At 42.4% G+C, this 24,075-nt stretch overlaps 1 protein-coding gene and 1 non-coding gene across 6 annotated transcripts in view; one reads left to right on the top strand and one right to left on the bottom strand.

Moving 5' to 3' along the window:
• The window catches only part of LOC126353794 (uncharacterized), a 908,618-nt gene that overhangs the window by 365,559 nt on the left and 518,984 nt on the right, over positions 1–24,075 (top strand). The gene's annotated exons all lie outside the window — the stretch shown is intronic.
• Positions 750–824, bottom strand: Trnal-caa (transfer RNA leucine (anticodon CAA)). Its single transcript has one exon. It is a non-coding gene; the product is annotated as a tRNA-Leu (tRNA).

The raw sequence follows: 24,075 nt of genomic DNA, 5'->3' as shown, positions 1-24,075 counted from the left end.
CTGCGAACCTTGCAGAACTAGCACTCCTGAAAGAAAGGATATTGCGGAGACATGGCTTAGCCACAGCCTGGGGGATGTTTCCAGAATGAGATTTTCACTCTGCAGCGGAGTGTGCGCTGATATGAAACTTTCTGGCAGATTAAAACTGTGTGCCCGACCGAGACTCGAACTCGGGACCTTTGCCTTTCGCGGGCAAGTGCTCTACCAACTGAGCTACCGAAGCACGACTCACGTCCGGTACTCACAGCTTTAGTTCTGCCAGTATCCGTCTCCTACCTTCCAAACTTTACAGAAGCTCTTCTGCGAACCTTGCAGAACTAGCACTCCTGAAAGAAAGGATATTGCGGAGACATGGCTTAGCCACAGCCTGGGGGATGTTTCCAGAATGAGATTTTCACTCTGCAGCGGAGTGTGCGCTGATATGAAACTTTCTGGCAGATTAAAACTGTGTGCCCGACCGAGACTCGAACTCGGGACCTTTGCCTTTCGCGGGCAAGTGCTCTACCAACTGAGCTACCGAAGCACGACTCACGTCCGGTACTCACAGCTTTAGTTCTGCCAGTATCCGTCTCCTACCTTCCAAACTTTACAGAAGCTCTTCTGCGAACCTTGCAGAACTAGCACTCCTGAAAGAAAGGATATTGCGGAGACATGGCTTAGCCACAGCCTGGGGGATGTTTCCAGAATGAGATTTTCACTCTGCAGCGGAGTGTGCGCTGATATGAAACTTTCTGGCAGATTAAAACTGTGTGCCCGACCGAGACTCGAACTCGGGACCTTTGCCTTTTGCGGGCAAGTGCTCTACCAACTGAGCTACCGAAGCACGACTCACGTCCGGTACTCACAGCTTTAGTTCTGCCAGTATCCGTCTCCTACCTTCCAAACTTTACAGAAGCTCTTCTGCGAACCTTGCAGAACTAGCACTCCTGAAAGAAAGGATATTGCGGAGACATGGCTTAGCCACAGCCTGGGGGATGTTTCCAGAATGAGATTTTCACTCTGCAGCGGAGTGTGCGCTGATATGAAACTTTCTGGCAGATTAAAACTGTGTGCCCGACCGAGACTCGAACTCGGGACCTTTGCCTTTCGCGGGCAAGTGCTCTACCAACTGAGCTACCGAAGCACAACTCACGTCCGGTACTCACAGCTTTAGTTCTGTCAGTATCCGTCTCCTACCTTCCAAACTTTACAGAAGCTCTTCTGCGAACCTTGCAGAACTAGCACTCCTGAAAGAAAGGATATTGCGGAGACATGGCTTAGCCACAGCCTGGGGGATGTTTCCAGAATGAGATTTTCACTCTGCAGCGGAGTGTGCGCTGATATGAAACTTTCTGGCAGATTAAAACTGTGTGCCCGACCGAGACTCGAACTCGGGACCTTTGCCTTTCGCGGGCAAGTGCTCTACCAACTGAGCTACCGAAGCACGACTCACGTCCGGTACTCACAGCTTTAGTTCTGCCAGTATCCGTCTCCTACCTTCCAAACTTTACAGAAGCTCTTCTGCGAACCTTGCAGAACTAGCACTCCTGAAAGAAAGGATATTGCGGAGACATGGCTTAGCCACAGCCTGGGGGATGTTTCCAGAATGAGATTTTCACTCTGCAGCGGAGTGTGCGCTGATATGAAACTTTCTGGCAGATTAAAACTGTGTGCCCGACCGAGACTCGAACTCGGGACCTTTGCCTTTCGCGGGCAAGTGCTCTACCAACTGAGCTACCGAAGCACGACTCACGTCCGGTACTCACAGCTTTAGTTCTGCCAGTATCCGTCTCCTACCTTCCAAACTTTACAGAAGCTCTTCTGCGAACCTTGCAGAACTAGCACTCCTGAAAGAAAGGATATTGCGGAGACATGGCTTAGCCACAGCCTGGGGGATGTTTCCAGAATGAGATTTTCACTCTGCAGCGGAGTGTGCGCTGATATGAAACTTTCTGGCAGATTAAAACTTCTGTAAAGTTTGGAAGTTAGGAGACGGATACTGGCAGAACTAAAGCTGTGAGTACCGGACGTGAGTCGTGCTTCGGTAGCTCAGTTGGTAGAGCACTTGCCCGCGAAAGGCAAAGGTCCCGAGTGCGAGTCTCGGTCGGGCACACAGTTTTAATCTGCCAGAAAGTTTCATATCAGCGCACACTCCGCTGCAGAGTGAAAATCTCATTCTGGAAACATCCCCCAGGCTGTGGCTAAGCCATGTCTCCGCAATATCCTTTCTTTCAGGAGTGCTAGTTCTGCAAGGTTCGCAGAAGAGCTTCTGTAAAGTTTGGGAGTTAGGAGACGGATACTGGCAGAACTAAAGCTGTGAGTACCGGACTTGAGTCGTGCTTCGGTAGCTCAGTTGGTAGAGCACTTGCTCGCGAAAGGCAAAGGTCCCGAGTTCGAGTCTCGGTCGGGCACACAGTTTTAATCTGCCAGAAAGTTTCATATCAGCGCACACTCCGCTGCAGAGTGAAAATCTCATTCTGGAAACATCCCCCAGGCTGTGGCTAAGCCATGTCTCCGCAATATCCTTTCTTTCAGGAGTGCTAGTTCTGCAAGGTTCGCAGAAGAGCTTCTGTAAAGTTTGGAAGGTAGGAGACGGATACTGGCAGAACTAAAGCTGTGAGTACCGGACGTGAGTCGTGCTTCGGTAGCTCAGTTGGTAGAGCACTTGCCCGCGAAAGGCAAAGGTCCCGAGTTCGAGTCTCGGTCGGGCACACAGTTTTAATCTGCCAGAAAGTTTCGAAATTGAAATGCTTTGCGTATAGATATCTTAGTTATTACGCTTATTGCCGTGATGAAGTAAGTACTGTACTGTACGTATTGTTGTGCTACAGAAAAGGCTGTCTCACTGTAGCTATACCACAAACGTTACTACTAAAACATGTTTTACTTTCCAGAAAAATTCAGAAAAACTGTGCAGATATAAAACAGATAAACTGCAAAAGCAACATTGTAAATTGTTACTCATTAGTAGCGTCGTGATAAAATCATGTAGCTGTCACATAAACTAACCACTGTATCATCTGGTATCTCACAGAAAGTACTTTAAATCCAGAATGTATTTTCAAATAAACCAAAATGTTGCATTAAAATCACATTAGCAATACTGGTAAATGTTCTAAGTATGTGAGCCTTATGGTCGTTACGTAATCGTGCAACTAACAAGCAAGAATGTACACGCACAATAACACTGTGACGTCTGTTCACTATAACAATGCATTCGTAATTTCTGTTTAAATATGTTCCGTAGGTTCTAGACTGGATAGTAAACTTCAAACATTGTTGCATGTTAACAGTTTCTCAGTGTGATAAAGCATACTAGAAATGTGAAGTGAAATGTTTTATGGCAAAGACAAAGTTAAAAAGCAGATTATCTTTCAATAAACGGTTTTACATGTGAAATGTGGTGTAAACCTTTACTCTTCCTAGTACGCAGAGTTTCAACTTCAACGCAATAATCATGTGCTATACGTCGGATTCTGTAAGGTCCATTGTAAACTAGAAAGAATTTGTGACTCAAGTGTTTCTTCTTATGTGACAATGGATGAGCTTTAATGAGAACTTTCTGACCAATATATGATTTCTTTGCATTTGCTTTACCGTGTAATTTTTTCCTTTTGTCTGCAGCAGAATTTATATTTTTAATAGCCAAATCAATTATGTCTTTGTGTCGAAGTTTACGTGTATTCGGAAAAGGTACAAGCTCTCTGATTCTGTTTGGTGGTTCTTTATTCTTCAGTACAAGAACAGGTGGTAAAGCAGTGGAGTCATGAGGCATTTCATTCAGCACGTTTTGAAATAAGTGTAAATATCTGTCCCAATGCTGATGCTTTCTGTGACAATAAAGTCTGCAAAGCTTATTGATTTCTTTCATAATCCGTTCAGACGGGTTACAATGTGGTGAGTACAATGAAATAAAAACAGATTTGATTTTATGGTTACGAAGCATGCGTGACCAAACAGCAGATCTGAATTGCGGTCCGTTATCTGAAATTACTTTACTAACGTGTCCAACTTCACGTAAGAAATTTCTAACAAAGGCGTTGGATACAGACCGTCCAGTGGCTTTACGTAACGGAGTGAAAGAAACAAATTTTGAAGTAAGTTCAACAGCGACTAGAACGTACGAAAATCCATTAGATGTTCTGACAAGCGGTCCCAAGAGATCAACAGCAGCAAATTCTTTTAATTTAGAAGGAATGATAGGAAACAATGGAGCACGATGAGTGACAGTAGATGGTTTCGCCTTTTGACAAAGTTTACAAATAGACAAGACTCTTCGAATTCTCTTTTCCATATAGTTAAAATAACAAGTCCTTCGAAGAATATGATAACATTTTCGTGGACCAAAATGTGCATAGCTGAAATGAATGTACCAAATGAGCTTATTAACAAAATCGTCTGGAATGCAAAGTACCCATAGCTTGTCATCAACAGTGCATCGTTTGAACAGTATGTTGTTTCTATCCAGATAATAATGCCGCATCTGTGTGTGTGTCTTTTCATGCCATTTACTTTTGATGTCTTTCCAAATCGGATCTTTATCTTGTTCATGAGCAATGTCCTTTAAAGATGTGGTGATGAAGTTTTCAAAGGCGACTTTCTGGATGTAAAGAATACTGATATTTCTCTCGAGGTTGCTTTCTGTGTTACTTTTCTCAAGCCCAGCCGGTGCGCGTGACAGTGCGTCCGCAACAATGTTCTCCTTGCCGGGAATGTAGACTATTGTGAAGTGGAATTCTTGCAGAAACAATGCCCAACGTTTTAACCTGTCATGATTTAATTTTGAAGACATAAGAAATTGTAATGCACGATGGTCACTGTATACTTTTACGTGCTTACCATAAAGAAAGAAACGGAATTTGTTAAATGCCCAAACGATAGCTAAAGCTTCTAATTCATTAACGGAATAATTTTTTTCAGATTTTGTTAGCACTCGGCTAGCAAAAGCAATGGTTTTCTGAACAGTAATGTCATTTTCTGTGGCTTCTTGAAATAAATGGGCACCAAGACCGCAAAGGCAAAAATCTTGTGAGAGATCTGGATGAGCTAGTATTGGCGCGTTAAGTAACGATTCTTTCAAAGAATTGAATTCCAACTGTGCTTGTTCGTCCCAGTTCCAAATAGTATTTTTTCCAGTGAGAGAACAAAGTTTTGGTGTAACTAGAATTTGCATATTCAGAAAACGACGGTAAAAATTTACGAGACCTAGAAAACTGCGGACTTGTTTTTTTGTGGATGGAACTGGAATGGCTCTGATTGCTTCTAACTTTTCAGGATCCGGCTGGATGCCTTCAGAAGAAATAATATGTCCCAAAAACTTCACTTTTGTCCTACCGAATTCAGACTTTTCCAAGTTAACTGTAATTCCAGATTCTGCAAAAATATGTAACACGCTGTTGAGGATGCGATTATGTTGTTCCCATGAGGCTTCTGCTATCAGAATATCGTCCACATATAAGGTGATGTGACGTTTTAAGAGCTCAGGTAATATGGAATTTAGCCCGCGAATGAATGCTGCCGAGGAAATGTTCAAACCAAAAGGAAGTTTCCGAAACTGATAACAAACGTCGAAACAAAGGAAAGCTGTATATTTTCTACATTCTGGATGAAGTTCGATCTGATAAAAGCTGGATCTGAGATCAATGGAAGACAACACTTTTACAACATTAAAATTTTGAAGAAGTTCTTCCAACGTTTGCGGCCTGTCTGTTTCAGGAATAATGATAGTATTGATTTGTCTCGAATCTAAGACAAGCCTGATCGATCCATTTTTCTTCTCAACAACATGTAATGGATTGTTGTATGAGCTTACTGCAGGCTCAATAATGCCGTCGTCAAGCATAGATTGTATTTCTGTTCTAACACGGTCCCTATAATGTGCTGGAATTACGTATGGTCTTACACAAAATTTAGTATGCTCACGAACACGAAATTGGTATTGAAATCCCTTGATTGTTCCTGTTTTGTGAGTAAAAACTGTGGAATGTGCTTGTAAAATCTCAAAAAGGTCCTGCCTATCAGTGTCATTACAATTCTCAATTGTTTGAATTTTATTCTGAATTAACTCATTAGTTTCAAATGTGCCGTCGATATCATCCCTGTCAGTACTTGCAGAGCGACTGTTAGTGTCTAGTTCCGTAGAAAATTCCGAACTGTTGTCTAACAGAAGGTAAAGCCGATTAATTTCCTCGTCATGGTTTGAGAGCCAATCTTCAAATTTCAAAGCTATTGACTTACCTTCTTTTTCTAAACTTATTTCAGCATCGTGAAAGTTTAAGATTGCTTTGTATTCATTCAAAAAGTCTACTCCCAGTATAATTTCCGTCGACAACAATGGAACAATAAGAAAGTTCATAGAGAAGCTGTGGCTCTGACAAAAGAATTCTAAGTTGGTTAGTTGGCGTACATCTGCACTTTTTCCAGTGACTGCACCTTGTAATTTAATCTTGCGTAACGGAAGTGTGGGGCAATCGTTCGATTTGTTGCATTTGCTAAAAGCTGTTTCACTAATTACTGAAATGGGACTGCCTGAGTCAAGTACTGCCGTAAATTTTACGTCATTTACAGTAATGTGAATCACAGGATATGCAATGTTGTTATGTTTTACGTCGTGTTCCTGGTGTAATATGTCACTAATGTCTTCCATTTTAACGTAATTACTAGCTACAGCAGCTGCGTCGTCAGTTTCATAAGCACGTTTTGAGGCTGCCAGCGGTATGAGTCATTGCCTAGTGTGTCTTTGTTGCCGCGCGTCGTTATTGGGATTTGGAGACCTAACTTCTACAAATTCACCTTGTCGAGAGGGCCCTGCTCTGTTTGATTCCCGCCAGTTCTGCTGCAATTCAGGTCTGTCGTTACGATCATATCGTCTGTCGTCATGTCGGTAGATTCCATAGTTTCTTTCTTGTCGGTCACGTGGTGGAGAATTTCTCTCTGAATCGTAACTGCGCGCTGGACCGTTGCGTCTAAAGTTATTCTGTCTCCCTTGATAGTAATTATTTTGGTTCCCATATTGTCTGTTTCTCTGATTGTCTCTGTGATAGTCATTACCGCGGAGAGGTGACCTTTCCTTGTAATTATTACTACTCTGCCAACGGTTGTCATACGGGTGATGTCTGTTTTGGTCACGATTTGTATTGTGAGAATAGCCTTGTCGTGTCCAGTTATTATTTCTTTCATCGCGGAATTGCGACGGATGTGACCTGTAATTGTTGTGTTCCTGTTTTCGCGTTCCGCGATTGTCAGTGTCAATTTCTAATTCTTGTAAGAGTCCCTGAAAAGCTTCAATGTCGTCTTTGCAACGGCCTGCCAAAATAATATGCCGTAAATGTTCAGGCAATTTGATTAAGCAAATGCGGATGAGTTCTGACGGGCTGTATGGGTTTGACAGGTACTGATTCTTGTGCAAAATGTCTTCAAAATATTTCACAAGACTGGAAAATTCAGATTGTTCGAAATGTTTCATCATCATGATGCCATGTTTTACTCGGTCTTGTGTGGCTTGGGACCAATATGCTGAGAGGAAGGCATGGTAAAATTCTCCTTCACTGTGGCAATCGTGAATGACCGATCGCATTCTTACAGCTGGTTCATTCTCTAAGTAGCCACACATAAATTCTAATCTGTGCTCTAGTGACCAGTTGGGAGGAAAACAATGAGAGAATTGATGGAGCCACGCTTGTGGATGAATGTCGTTGCCAGAATTCTTAAATGTTTTGAATTTACGTGTAGTAATGAACAGCTTATAGTCAAAATCATCGTCTCGGTGGGTAGCATATGGGTCATTGTTACGTCGTGTCGGCGGTTCCATCTCAGAATTCGGTGTACCTTGCCAATTTCTTTCATAATTTCCGAAGTGCCCTGTGTTATTATTTTGTGGCTGTTCCGTATTTCTGTGTCCCTCTTCCCGTATTGGAGCGCGAGTGTCCTCTGAAATACGTAATTGTTGTATTACCTGTGTCAGCTGATCTTGTACTTCCCGGATTTCTCTTTGGTGTTGCAGACTAATTTGATTCAGACTTTGTTTGAATTTCCTAATTTGTTCACACTCTTCTGTGTCATTAAAGACTACCGGTTTTGTGTCATTCAAATTATCATCTACCTTCGTAGATAAATTAGTGAACTGATCCGAAAGTTCGGCTACTTTCTCCGATAGTGAACACATTTCCTCAGTGTGTTTTTCTGAACCAAGTTTCAGAGTGTCCATTTGTGTTGAAATCGAATCTACTGTGTCCTTTAAGTTTTCCTGAGTTCTTGCAAGTTGCGTAACCGAATCGGTGGTTGCAACTGAGTCCATTTTAGCTTGCAAGGTGTCGTGAGTTTCACGAACAATAGTTTGCAGTTCTTTTATGGCTGCTTCGTGATTCTGTAATGAGTTTTCATGCCGCGAAAAAATAGGTTGAAAATGCTCACAAATTTGTGTTTTTACGTCAATACAGATTTCTTGACATTTCGATTCAATGTTATGTAGCTCAGTAGTTAAATCTTCACGTGTTTGTTAAAGTGTGGTGTCTAACTTCCGAAGATTATGTTCCATTGTGTCCAACTGTTGCTGTGTTTGTCTCTGATTTTGTTCCATTGTGTCTAACTTTTGAAGATTACGTTCCATTGTGTCCAACTGTTGCTGTGTTTGTCTCTGATTTTGTTCCATTGTGTCTAACTTTTGAAGCTTTTGTTGTGTTTGTCTCTGATTTTGTTCCATTGTGTCTAACTGTTGCTGTGTTTGTCTCTGGTTTTGTTTCATTTGTTGCATTAATTGCAATAATAATGTATTAGTGTCTGGAATCTGATCATCTATGCTTTTCGGCAGTGCATTTGCACCGGCAACATTCACAGTTTGAGAAGCAGAAAGTGTGTCTCGGCTTATTTGAGAAAACGGTGAGGACGCAATGTACAGTATTTGCAAGATTGTGTCCTGTCATATCGGATTCCTGACGCGAGCTGTTGCCGACCAATCGATCGATAATGCTTCCCTGTTCACTAACTGTTTCACTTCCTACACCATTATTTGCAGCCCGCTCCATTTCCCTATGCACTATTACCAAATTACTACTTTGAACATTTGTGAATTCATTACATGGTGGCGCTAACACGTTGCTTTCGTCTTCACTGTCATTTCTCAGTTTACTTTGTAGCCTAGTATTACGTTTTTCACACGCCATTATTGTCACAATATTTCACACGATAACACAGAAAAGCACAATTTGAAGAGCAAAAATAAGAGAACACATTAACATAGCACTGAAAATAATATCTAGTTAATTGCAAGCGCAGCTGCGAAATACTTGGTGCAACTCTACATGCATGCCACAACTGTTGTACTGTACAACAATGAAAGACTACAACTACAAAGGAAATTCCCTCTATGATTACGCGCTAGCAATAAAAAAATCTACAGTTCATGACACCAATTCTAACAAATTTCAAAACTCCGCCATCTCTCTCCCCACGTCCACCACTGCTGGCGGCTCACCTCCAACTGCGCAACGCTACGCGCTGTTAACATCCAGGTGCCGCTGCCCGACACTACAATGACAGACAACAATGCAAACTAGCCACAGACTGCGCGCAGCACAGCCAGTGATTTTTCATACAGAGCGCTATGTGGCGTTACCAATAAGAAAACCTAAACAGCCTACTTACACTACTAACATATGCAACATATGACTCTAGTTTACTTATACTTTTCCCTACAGATGAAACGCGGTTCCCTTACCCAGTTAACAAATGCAGATATAGCGCTCACTTTATAAACACGATTATAAAAGTTAATTTTAACACCTGAACGAACGTAGTTGATACTGTCATACGGTACAGGCAATCTGTTACGCACCGTGTTCAAAAAAGAGTGTTGAGTACTTTGAGAGGTAGAATACTTTCCGAAACAAGGAAAATAAATGCAGTAAATATGGGTCGGGAAAGGTATACTTTCCGAGATAAACACCTGTTTATAGGAAGCGCTGCGCGACACATGGTTGCGGATATTAGCACAGTCGAGGCACTGGCGCTCTGTCAAATGTGTCGGCAGGGTGCTACGACGTCTTACTCACAGTACCCTACCTACCATTAGGTGACCTGCAGTCAGTTGTGTTGTTAGAATCGTGTTGTAGACTACGTTAGTTTCCCATCACGTTTGTGTGCCATTTTCTACAGTACTGTCAACCCTGGGTTCGTCTCATGGTGTTTTGCCCTCTTCCAGACGCATATTCAATTAGGTGTTTACTGTTATTGCGCAGTTAGTACGCACAAATGGTTTAGTACATTTACCTTTTCTCTCATCCGCCGCCTGTTAGCAATGGAAGCCTACTACCCGACAAGTGAAATCTCGGATATGATAGTCTGCTATGGTTAGCAAACGGATGTAGCCTGCGAGTCCTGGCTCTCTACGCCGAAAAAATATGCACAGCGTGGAGTACCCACTAACATACTGTTCGGCAGACTTTTCCGTCGTCCGAGGGATACAGGTACCCCTGCACCTCTGAAGGCTGACAGCGGAAACCCCAGCACAGTTCGCATGTCTGACACGTGCGCGACGTCCGATGGAAGAAACCGCTGGGACCAGGGTGCGACGATTAGCGGCAGCAAAAGGCGCGTCTCACTTTGTTATCTCGGGGCTACTTCATGAAAAATTGCTGTACCCATGTCACCTATAGTGCTTACAGGCCCTAATTCCAGAGGATCATCATGACAGACGGCGGTTCAGACAATGGCTGTTGCCGAAGTATGCCGTAGATTCACTCTTCACATCCAAGATTTATTTTCCATAACTTGCACGTATGGGTAGATGTAAATGCCAAGCAATTCCGAAAAGAGGGTTTCTCAATTAACGTATGTGTGGGAGTACTTGACAGTAGATTAATAGACCATGCGTGCTGTTACAACGGTTATCTGGGGCGCATTATCTGAACTTTATCGTTAATGGTTCAAATGGCTCTGAGTTCTATGGGACTTAACATCTGTGGTCATCAGTCTCCTAGAACTTAGGACTACTTAAACCTAACTAGCCTGAGGACACCACACACATCCATGCCCGAGGCAGAATTCGAACCTGCGACTGTAGCGGTCGCGCGGTTCCAGACTGTATCGCCTAGAAACGCTCGGCCACCCCGGCCGGCTTTCTCGTTAATGTATTGCCTACCTAGCTGGAGGCTGTGCCATTGCAGCAACGAATACAAATGTGGGTCATCCACGATGGCGCACCAGCACACTTTCGTCACAATGTGAGCGAATATCTAACGCAAACATTTCAGGACCGGTGCATTGGTCGGTGGGGGAACATCTTACCCTGCTCGTTTCCCTGACCTCATTCCCATAGACTTTTTGTTATGGGGACACTTGAAGAAATCAGGTCCAATACACTCCAATCAACGATGTGCGCACACTACAGGTTCGCGTTTTCAATGTGTGCAAGCAGCTATAACAACAACCGGGTGTACTTCAAAGGGTGCGTCATTCCTATGCTGGAGGGCAGAGACGTGTGTTGTGTATCAACGCCAGGTTGAACACTTCCCGTAAACATATGTTTATCGCATAATGTATGTCTTTCCTTACCTGTATTTTTTGGATTTATCTCAGAAAGAATGCATTTCCGGACTCATGTTTATTGGACTTATTTTTCTTGTTTCGATTACTAACACCTCTCAAAGTATACGAGAGTTCTTTTTGAGCACTATGTATAGCTACAACTATCTCGGAGCTCAAAAATTTACGGTCGTTAGATGTAAAGTGTGTGAGAGATTCTTCTACGCGGTACGGGACACTGACAATTATTTTAAATTTAAACAATGTCAGCACTGGAAAACATTTTCAGAAATCTCTGGCATCTCAGTGGGAGAAAAGAGGTATCTACGAAACATCAGTTCTATTTCGCATTCTGCATACCATACTCTTTGATTACAGTTATTTGTGTTAGTGTATTTTCGTTATACCTTCACACAGTCTCTCAGAAATATTTCCAAAAAGTTTTTTTAAGGTATCATATTCCATCATGTTCCTAAACATGATGAAATATGATACGTTAAACAAAACTCTTGCCTTGTTTATAATTCATGACGTGTTTCATTGGAGATTTTTAATTTTTCTTATTTTTTTCCCTGCAGCACCTTTTTTTGTCTGCATGAGCGGGTTTGTTAAATAAATAACTCCTTCCTCTATAATTCTGTAAGACGCTAAATTTGATGCTTAATTTAATCTTCTGTACCTCCCTAACCGTAAGTAAAATGTCGTGATCTATTTTGGTGAGCGTATTTATTTCTACATCTACGTGACATGTATATTCTACATTCACACTTAAGTGTATAGCAGTTGAACCGACAGTCTTTAAATTAGTGTGATTTATTGTGTAATGGAAATTTAATGGATTTTTTTTGTACTCTTGCTGATTACCTCACACTTTTCCTTATTCAGAGGAAACTCCCACTTTTCGAACCATACGGATATCCTGTCTCGGTCATTTTGCAGTTGCTTTTGATTTTTTGATTACTTTACTCGACGGCAAATGACGGAATCATCTGCAGACAATGAAATAAATCTGCTCAGATTGTCTCTTAAATCGTTTGTACAGATTAAGAAACAGCAGGTGGTCTATAACACTTCCTCGGGGGGAGCCAGATATCAGTTCTGTTTTACTGGACAATTTCCCATCGATTACTGGAAACATCCTTATGATAGGAAATCACGAATCTAGTCGCGCAACTGAAGCGACACTCCATACACATGCTATTTGATTAGAAGTCTTGAGTGAGGAACGGTGTGAAAAGCCTTCTGCAAATCTAGAAATATGGCATCAGTTTGATGTCCCCTGTTGACATCACTCATTTCTTCGTGCGAATAAAGAGCTAGCTGTGTTTCATGAGAGCGATATTTTCTGACTCCGTGCTGACGATGTGTCAATAAACCGTTACCGTCTAGGTAATTCATACTGTTCGAAAACAGTAGACGTTCCAAGGTCATTCTACAAATTAACTTCGGTTATTTGCGTTATCAATTCATCGGACTCCTCCTATTTCCTTTCTTGAGTAATGATGTGACATGTGCAACTTTACATCTTTTGGTGCGGATTATTCGTCGAGCGAGTGGTTGTATATGAATGGTTGTCTCAGCATACTCTACAAGGAACCTATCTGGAATGTTATTTTGACTGAAAGACGTGCTTTGCTACACAGAAGAAATCTGCTTTAAAAGTACTATTTGCAGCTGTTCTTAATTTGAATTCTGGAATATTTACTTCTTCTTCTTTGTTAAAGTAATTTCGAAGAACCGTGTTCAGCATTGGTATCGCACAGTGTGAGTACTGATTGTGTCTTGCCACTGGTGTACTTTACATACGACCAGTATCGCTGTGGATTTTCTGTCAGATTTCGAGGCAGAGCTTCGTTGTGGAAGCTATTAAAACATCTCGTATTGATGTCTGGTCTATGTTTCGAGCTTATTAAAACATCGCTAATGCCGGGGATTTTGTGTTGTTTTAAATTTGGCATTCTTTTTTCGTTGCTGCTACAACAGTGTTGTGACCACTTTTTTGATCTACGAGGGATAAGTACCTTCTTTCATTAATTTATTCGGCATTAATTTTTAATTGTCGAAGGTACTATTTCTCTGGATTCAAGCCATATCTGGTCTACAATTACATTTTTAATGGAAAAGGAGGGGAGACTGTCTCTTAGGAAGGTGTGAAGCCAATTTTTGTCTGATCATAAACATCCATTACGTTTACTTTTGGTGGATTTTGAAGCTTCGGTGGGCAATCTTACTTCAAAGATCTTGTGGTCACTAATCCATGTATACATCATGATGATCCCTGCACACAACTCAAAATAATTTTCGGAGAAAGAATTTAGTACAATTTCTTACGATATTTTATACCTTCCACCGGCTCTGAGGGTATATTTCTGACAGGTTGGACTGAAGTCACCATCAATTATAATTGCACGACTGGAGCACGTATCCGAGATGATACGCAAGATTTATTTGAACTGTTCAGAAAAGCGATGACCTGAGCCGGGGGTTTGGTAAAAGAAAGCAATTATTAATTTATTCCGGTTGTCAAGTATAACTTGTCCCCATACGAACACACAGGAAATATGTACTTCAGTTTCTCTAGAAGGTTAAACTACTTCTAACACCAACAAACACACCGCCACCAACCGTATTTAATATAACATTGTGTACATCTGAATATTAGTAGTCTATGATTGCATAAAATTCTTAAGTGGTTTAGGACAGCCACCTCAGATACAATTTTTTAAATACTTTGATAAGATATTCTCCATTTTTTCTTCTGAGAAGGATTATTTTGGATAAACATGCTGTTTTTGACAAATTCTGGGGACGTATGGCCTTCATCAGCTTGAGCATCACACCCAATTTTTCCCACTGGGGAATTATTCGCTAGTTACACTCTTTGCTTAGGTCTTCTACACGCTTATTCTAATCTAGGCACGTTAATTCATAGACATGAATGATTTGTGGATAATATATTTGGTTTATTTTCTTTGTATGATCTTTGTTTTCTGTTTGAGTTTCATTAGATATCAATACTGTTGGCTGTAATTTTCTAATTAACGATAAAGCCTATATCTTAATCCCATCCCTGGTTTGTTTCTCTACAGTAAAATATATTCCCGATTTTAATTCTTCTTGGGCCTTGTTTTAACGCTGCAGTTAATCGTATCGAATAACTGTTAGCGTGTAATACGATTGCTTTGAAAGATGCCAACAAGTATCATAGTTTACAACTCACCGTTCTACAGATGACGTGAGACTCCAAAAGATTTAATAAACAGTGCAGAATGTTGAGAAAAGGTTTAAAAATGGATGGTATGCAAATGGAAGCAACTCAGTGTCGTAACGGAACCAGCAAGCACTCAATGAGTAGCGTATGAATAATAAACGTCTAAAAAATCTAAATACAAACCGTTCTACAAATTAACGAGAATGTGTTATGTATGAAGGTTAAATTGGATGTCGACCGAATATTTTAGATCCTTTACAATACGTAGAAAGATTTTATAAATTCATGTAAGTATGTTAATAATGTATTAGCTTTTGTTCAGTATTAAGGCTGCCTTACAGTAAGAGCCGGTACATGCAGATACAATTAGTTTCTGACGTAAAACTTTCGGCTGGCTTAGCTTACATGAGTGCCCCATTTGACGTCAGTAGGTCTGCGGACAGTAAAACGAAAAAGTTAGGTGGTGCTGCAGTTACAAGCGACGTTTATTTGCGTCCTTTGAAGTAGGGTTAAAATTTTTGTAAACGGTTGAATGCTTGCTCAAATAACAATAAATACCTGAAACATGTAGATAACTGCTCAAAAGCAATATGAACTGGATGAGTGATTCTTGTTTGCATTACAACTCTTCACTTTTAAAAGTATGATAGAATGGCTCGACCACGTTTTGCGGCATTGTGAACACTTCATGTCTAAATTGCAGGGTGTTATTGTGCCACCTTGTAGCCATGATTCCTAAGACTGTTTTGATGCATCTCCCCTCCCCTATACATACCTCTTCATCTCTGCCTACAGCTGCGGCCCACATCCGTTTGGACGTGCTCTCTGTTCTGCAGCCTTGGACTCCTACAATATTTTCCCTCACACATTTTATGCCTCAGATGGTGACCTATCGATCTGTCACTTCTTTTAGTCACACTGTGCGATGAAGCTCATTCCTCGTCAATTCGATGCAGCGCACTTTCATTTGTAAAGCACAGTTGAAGATTCCAGGAAGGTCAATCGACCATCGAGCAAATTTTCACCATAAGGCAAATGTGGGAAAACTGCTGGGAATTCATCCATCGGTTGATGGTAACGTTCGTGGACTTCTCAAATGCTTATGACAGTATCCACAGATTAAGTGTGTGCAACATCCTGAGAGAGCTTGGTATACCAATGGAGTTAATAAATATGGTCAAGGTGTTCACAGCGAAGACAAAAGCCAAAGTCAAATATCAAGGGGAGCCGTCCGAAGAATTCCATATCAGAACGGATGTGAGACAAGATAATGTTATTTCACCGTTGTTATTTAATCTGGCCCTAGAGAAAGTAATCCTACAAATGAAAAGAGAATACAAAGGGGTGACGCTAAATGGTAGGACAGATTTATTGGGTTACGCAGATGACATCGCAGTTCTAGGAGAATTAGAAGAAGAGATAGCAGAAACTGTAGAGGACCTAGCGCAAAATGCAAGTAAGATCGGGTTACAGATTAATGCGGAAAAGACTGAGGTAATGTAGGTATCAAGAGAAGCCCCTGACATCCCATTACAGGTAAGGATATGGAAATTTGCTAAAGTTGAAAATTTTAAATGCCTTGGTACAGGGTTCAACAGGCAAAATAATTTAAAACAGGAAATAAACCAATGTACTGTGAATGGGTCTAAAATTTATTTCAGTCTAAAGCAGATAATGTCGTCAAAGAATCTGTCAATTAAGACCAAACTTAAAGCATACAATGCCGTGATAGTGCCACTATTGTTGTACGGGACAGAAACCCTAAGCACAACGAAGAAGGACGAAGAAAACTTATTGATCTTCGAAAGAAAAAGGAAGGATCTTTGGTCCTGCCCTGGAAGGGAGCTTGTGGAAACGTAGAAAACACCTAGAATTGTATGAGCTGATGAGGCAACCGAACATGGTTCAAAAACTGAAAGCGCGGAGAATAAACTTGCAAGGCCACATTGCTAGGAGACCACGGGCAAGAGCCCTACTTATGGGAAGACCTGATGGTACCTGTTCAACCGGAAGACACAGGAAGCGATGGGATTGTGCGCTACAGAAAGACCTTTGCCAGCTAGGAGTCCGTGACAACTGGATCCAAAGTGCGCAAGATCGCTATCTATGGAGAATTGTTGTGAGGTCGGCGCATGATCTAAAGGTTCGTCGATCGCCTATTTGATTTCGACATTTTCATTAATTCGTTGACCCACCACATGACTTGTAGTACCATCCTGAAATAGGACATTGACTGTGCTGCTACCTAACCAAGTTTTGATTATGCCAAAAGGCAAAACGAAGAATGAAATCAGTATCTATCGTTCAACAGCTTAGCCCGGTCCTTGAAATACATATGCGACATTAGTTGTTCTAAATCCATAACATCTTTTTATTTTATTATATATTGTTCGATAGGCTTGATTCCGTTCCATTCCATTCACACAGGCAATATATAACAACGAGAAGCAATTTTGAGGAACGAAAGACTGTAGCAGTTGCTTGTTCATCCCGCAATTTCAATTTTACTCGTTGTATTGCGCATTTAGTAGGTCGCTACAATCATTTTTAGATTACTTTGCATGTCTCTACTATATTCAGATTCGATTGATCGAAACAAGTTCTTCGAGCAATCTCTTTGTGTGTCCACTGGCACACCTTCGTGTTTTTAGATGCCCGGTTTGTCAATTAGCCAGTGGGAAGCTTTCGAGCTTTGGAAACCACGAGGTGGTCCTTGTTTTAACAGGCTACCGCCATTCTGGTTCTGTTTTTTGTACTGTTCAGTGTTCCATTCTCGTCGGAGAGAATCTGCTTTAGGAGGAAGACCGGCGTGTTTTTGTGCTGAACTTGTCCGCCCCGAATATGTATCCCTCCTAACGTCTTTAACCCTTCCCATCCCACTCCACAACAAGGTTCGTCTCTTCTTTGCCCTCTCCATCCACCACTATTCCTCTCCTGTTGTACCACTATCCTCCCCACACACAACTACTCCTCTTCATCCTCTGCCTTTCCCACCGTTGCTATTCCCACTGTTTGATTCACCTCCATTGTTTCCCCATCTAACAGGCCCCTATTTCTTCAATCACAGCCCTCAAACTCTACGGACCATGCTCTCCTCTCACAATACTTCTCACATAATGCAGGCCCTGCAGACGGTGAATGAAAATTCAGTGCTCCAGTCCTTTTTTCGTTGAAGAATATCACCTCAACGCATTTTTAGCTGTACAGTTTTTAACTTGAAACATAAACAGTCCACATTTTTTCTTTTCTGTCATCTTTGTTATATCTTTATGAACGCTCTTGGTTGAATAACGGAGTATTGTACTGTTATTAGCCCCGCAGCCGCCCATATGGGACTTGACAGTTGAAATTATAACAAAGAAAAAGAGCTTTGACGGGTCACCACTCGTATAGTAATTTTCTGCAACTGAGTTTTTAGCAGCTGTGGTTAGTAACATGAACTATTAAAAATGTAAACTCATTTACCTATGTTTGTTGCATAACAAGAAGAAACCAATATTAAATTTTATTATTCTATTGAAAAGTCTACATGACTACTCTGCAATTCACATTTAAGTGCTTGGCAGAGGGTTCATCGAACCACAATCATACTATCTTTCTACTATTTCACTCCCGAACAGCGCGCGGGAAAAACGAACATCTAAACCTTTCTGTTCGAGCTCTGATTTCTCTTATTTTATTTTGATGATCATTCCTACCTATGTAGGTTGGGCTCAACAAAATATTTTCGCATTCGGAAGAGAAAGTTGGTGACTGAAATTTCGTAAAAAGATCTCGCCGCGACGAAAAACGTCTTTGCTGTAATGACTTCCATCCCAACTCGTGTATCATATCTGCCACACTCTCTCCCCTATTACGTGATAATACAAAACGAGCTGCCCTTTTTTGCACCCTTTCGATGTCCTCCGTTAATCCCACCTGGTAAGGATCCCACACCGCTATTCTAACAGAGGACGAACGAGTGTAGTGTGAGCGGTCTCTTTAGTGGACTTGTTGCATCTTCCTGCCAATGAAACGCAACCTTTGGTTCGCCTTCCCCACAATATTATCTATGTGGTCCTTCCAACTGAAGTTGTTCGTAATTTTAACACCCAGGTACTTAGTTGAATTGACAGCCTTGAGAATTGTACTATTACCGAGTAATCGAATTCCAACGGATTTCTTTTGGAACTCATGTGGATCATCTCACACTTTTCGTTATTTAGCGTCAACTGCCACCTGACACACCATACAGCAATCTTTTCTAAATCGCTTTGCAACGATACTGGTCTTCGGATGACCTTACTAGATGGTAAATTACAGCATCATCTGCGAACAGTCTAAGAGAACTGGTCAGATTGTCACCCAGGTCATTTATATAGACCAGGAACAGCAGAGGTCCCAGGACGCTTCCCTGGGGAACACCTGATATCATTTCAGTTTTACTCGATGATTTGCCGTCTATGACTACGAACTGCGACCTTCCTGACAGGAAATCACGAATCCAGTCGCACAACTGAAACGATACCCCATAGGTCCGCAGCTTGATTAGAAGTCGCTTGTGAGGAACGGAGTCAAAAGCTTTCCGGAAATCTGGAAATACGGAATCAACTTGAGATCCCCTGTTGATAGCGGCCATTACTTTATACGAATAAAGAGCTAGCTGCTTTGCACAAGAGCGATGTTTTCTGAAGCCATGCTGATTACGTATCAATAGATCGTTCCCTTCGAGGTGATTCATAATGTTTGAATACAGTATATGCTCCAAAACCCTACTGCAAACAGACGTCAATGATATAGGTCTGTAGTTAAATGGATTACTCCTACTACCCTTCTTAAACACTGGTGCGACCTGCGCAATTTTCCAATCTGTAGGTACAAATCTATCTGTTAGCGAGCGGTTGTAAATGAGTGCTAAGTAGGGAGCTATAGTATCAGCGTAATCTGAAAGGAACCTAATCGGTATACAATCTGGACCTGAAGACTTGCCAGTATCAAGCGATTTGAGTTGCTTCGCAACCCCTAAGGTATCTACTTCTAAGAAACTCATGCTAGCAGATGTTCGTGTTTCAAATTCTGGAATATTCCATTCGTCTTCCCTGGTGAAGGAATTTCGGAAAACTGCGTTCAATAACTCCGCTTTAGCGGCACAGTCGTCGGTAACAGTACCATCGGCACTGCGCACCGAAGGTATTGACTGCGTCTTGCCGCTTGTGTACTTTACATACGACCAGAATTTCTTCGGATTTTCTACCAAATTTCGAGACAATGTTTCGTTGTGGAACCTATTAAAGGCGTCTCGCATCGAAGTCCGTGCCAAATTTCGCGCGTCTGTAACTAAAGGAAGGAAACTAAATTTAATGCATGTATAGGGAGTCCCAGGGGAATGTTCAATATTCGGGATAGGACACAATCATCCGAAGCAAATGTGTCTTGCAAACATGTGCTCTAAAATGCATACCTTAAGAGTTATGAGCACTTCATCTTCAATACTATGAAACATATCTCTTCTACAGCAAGCTCTTTCCTTTCATATTTTGAGAGTGGTAGTATGATACCAAAACAAAAAATAATGTAAACGTGGGGTGTACAGTACATATTCATCTCCATTCCTGTGCTTCTTTTAAACACGTCTCTTCTACTGAACAAGTACTCATAGCTCTTAAGGTATGCACTACAGCTCCCATATTTGCTACACATTTTTGCTTCGATTGATCGTTCCTGTCATATCCCTGAATACTGACTATTTCTCCTGGGACATCCTGTATATTGCTTGTGGAAGGGTAATTGATGGGCTCTCTAATGCAATTATAATTAGAATTCTATGAACGAAGGATATAGGTTCAGCTAAGAAGAGAATGTATTCGAGATAATTTTTTCTGGAAGATCGCTTAGACATGGTATAATTAAGTGGTCTGAACAAGCGATAATTACTCAGGTTTGGTACCATGTGGTAACAGATGTGCCCAGCGACTGTACATATTTCAAGTGGCCAGGGGCACAACAGTGAGTCGCAAATAATTTTTATTGCAAATTTTGGTCACTGTGTGACGATCTTTAGAGGCGTAAATGTAAGTTAAAACTTCAAAAGTACTTATATATACACAGTCCGAACAGTACTATTCAAGTCAAATGAGTAGTCCCATCTGGACTAGTCATGTCAAGTGAATAGTCCGTTGGGGACTATGTGCATATATAAGTGGTTTTAATGTTTTAACCTGAATTTACTGAACTGGAGATCATCAACAGTGAGCAAAATCTGTATTTGAAATAAACAAAATTTGCTACTGTTTGCTGGAGGCTTTTCTACTTGAAGTGACAGTTACTTCTACTGCAGAGCGTAGCAGGCTTATGAGCTTTGGGTGGCAGGAGGGGAGGGGGGGTGTAGGGGGCAGCGCAGATGATGTTGATGATGATGATGATGATGTTGATTTAGTGGTGAATGACGTAACAGTTTCGAGATATTATGATAAATGGCACCCCACACACTTGCTACTAGTAAGTATCCATTGTATGCAATGGCTTCCTTGAAACTGATACTCAGTAGATATGTCTGTCTGGCGGTCCAAGATATGAGTTCAGTTGGCGAAGACTTTGTCTACAGTGGGAATGGGAGGGGGCGCACACCTGCCCTTCCCTGCAGCTCGCTGATTTCGTTCTATCACACTGCATACTCCTGATCGGACATACGACACATGGGGTGACACACCAATTCTACATCTGCATCTATACTTCGGAAGCCACCTCACGGTGTATGGCGGAGGGTACTATGTGTACCAGTATCAGCTCTTCCTGTTCTTGTTCCCAGTGGCGAATAGTTCGCGGGAAGAACGGTTGCTGGTAAGCGTCCGTGTGGTCTCTAATCTCTCTGATCTTATCTTGATAGTCTTTTCACGAGGTATACGTAGGAGGAAGCAATATATTGGTTGAGGGTCAGTTGCCACTCCTCGTAGCAAGAGTTTTGCCAAAATCCTCCAACGTTTCAGTTCCCACTCCTCGTAGCAAGAGTTTCGCCAAAATCCTCCAACGTTTCAACTTCTCTGTATATAGCAGCATCATCCCTCAAAAGTTCACTGAAATTAGTACAATACTGCAAAAAGGCATAAATTTTTCTTATTAATAATTTTTCACTATTAAAGCTGTCTTTCTGAGGTGTTGTAGCTATATTATGTTGTATGGATACGTCATCATCACAAACACACCCTATTTAATAACTGAAATCAGGTGATCCGTCACACGATCCTCTTAATAGTCTGCCTCCATTTTACCCTGTCTTCCGAATCTCTGACTTCCGGGTCCCATGTCCGGCGTGTCTTCTCCTTTATCTGGTCCCTGCAATCTCCTCCCCTCAACTTTGTCTTAAATGATCATCTTTCCCAAGTTATCCTCCTGTCGTACATTATGTGACCAAAGAACTGCTGGACTCGCTGAAAACGGGTACTGGACAACCTCTTCTCTATACTGAGTTCTTGAATTATTGATTTTTTGGTACGTTTGTCCGTCCATGATATCCTCAGAAACTTTCTACACTCCTGGAAATGGAAAAAAGAACACATTGACACCGCTGTGTCAGACCCACCATACTTGCTCCGGACACTGCGAGAGGGCTGTACAAGCAATGATCACACGCACGGCACAGCGGACACACCAGGAACCGCGGTGTTGGCCGTCGAATGGCGCTAGCGGCGCAGCATTTGTGCACCGCCGCCGTCAGTGTCAGCCAGTTTGCCGTGGCATACGGAGCTCCATCGCAATCTGTAACACTGGTAGCATGCCGCGACAGCGTGGACGTGAACCGTATGTGCAGTTGACGGACTTTGAGCGAGGGCGTATAGTGGGCATGCAGGAGGCCGAGTGGACGTACCGCCGAATTGCTCAACACGTGGAGCGTGAGGTCTCCACAGTACATCGATGTTGTCGCCAGTGGTCGGCGGAAGGTGCACGTGCCCGTCGACCTGGGACCGGACCGCAGCGACGCACGGATGCACGCCAAGACCGTAGGATCCTACGCAGTGCCGTAGGGGACCGCACCGCCACTTCCAAGCAACTTAGGGACACTGTTGCTCCTGGGGTATCGGCGAGGACCATTCGCAACCGTCTCCATGAAGCTGGGCTACGGTCCCGCACACCGTTAGGCCGTCTTCCGCTCACGTCCCAACATCGTGCAGCCCGCCTCCAGTGGTGTCGCGACAAGCGTGAATGGAGGGACGAATGGAGACGTGTCGTCTTCAGCGATGAGAGTCGCTTCTGCTTTGGTGCCAATGATGGTCGTATGCGTGTTTGGCGCCGTGCAGGTGAGCGCCACAATCAGGACTGCATACGACCGAGGCACACAGGGCCAACACCCGGCATCATAGTGTGGGGAGCGATCTCCTACACTGGCCGTACACCTCTGGTGATCGTCGAGGGGACACTGAATAGTGCACGGTACATCCAAACCGTCATCGAACCCATCGTTCTACCATTCCTAGACCGGCAAGGGAACTTGCTGTTCCAACAGGACAATGCACGTCCACATGTATCCTGTGCCACCCAACGTGCTCTAGAAGGTGTAAGTCAACTACCCTGGCCAACAAGATCTCCGGATCTGTCCCCCATTGAGCATGTTTGGGACTGGATGAAGCGTCGTCTCACGCGGTCTGCACGTGCAGCACGAACGCTGGTCCAACTGAGGCGCCAGGTGGAAATGGCATGGCAAGCCGTTCCACAGGACTACATCCAGCATCTCTACGACCGTCTCCATGGGAGAATAGCAGCGTGCATTGCTGCGAAAGGTGGATATACACTGTACTAGTGCCGACATTGTGCATGCTCTGTTGCCTGTGTCTATGTGCCTGTGGTTCTGTCAGTGTGATCATGTGATGTATCTGACCCCAGGAATAAGTCAATAAAGTTTCACCTTCCTGGGACAATGAATTCACGGTGTTCTTATTTCAATTTCCAGTAGTGTATATATCCACATCTCAAAAGCATCAATTATTTTGCGTTTCCCTTAATTTACTGTCCAAGTTTCACGGCAGTAAAGGAAAACTGGAAACACCAGAGATTTCAGCACTCTCAATTTAGCATGTTTTTCCAAATCATTGTCAGCTTGGATGCAGAATCCCTACTCAGAACAGTCCTACGTCATAATTCCTGTGTAGAGCCACCGTCTGCACATTCTGATAGTACATCAGTAGCTGGTAGTGACTCACCTCTGTCGATTATCATGAACTTGCTCCTCTTCTTTTTAACTGGCAATCTAAGTTTCTCGCTTTCTCTCTTAACTTTATTCAGTTGTTCCTTCATTTCCACTTGTCATTCTGCATACAGTGTGGCGTCATCACGAAATCTTAAATTAGTGACTCTTCGTCCACCAATTCGGATCCCACGAGTCCAGCTATGAA

Source organism: Schistocerca gregaria, chromosome 3 (genome assembly GCF_023897955.1).
Source record: "Schistocerca gregaria isolate iqSchGreg1 chromosome 3, iqSchGreg1.2, whole genome shotgun sequence".
Taxonomy (NCBI): Eukaryota; Metazoa; Arthropoda; class Insecta; order Orthoptera; family Acrididae; genus Schistocerca; species Schistocerca gregaria.
The sequence above is the reverse complement of the archived record's forward strand: the minus strand, read 5'-3'. Positions and strand labels throughout refer to the sequence as shown.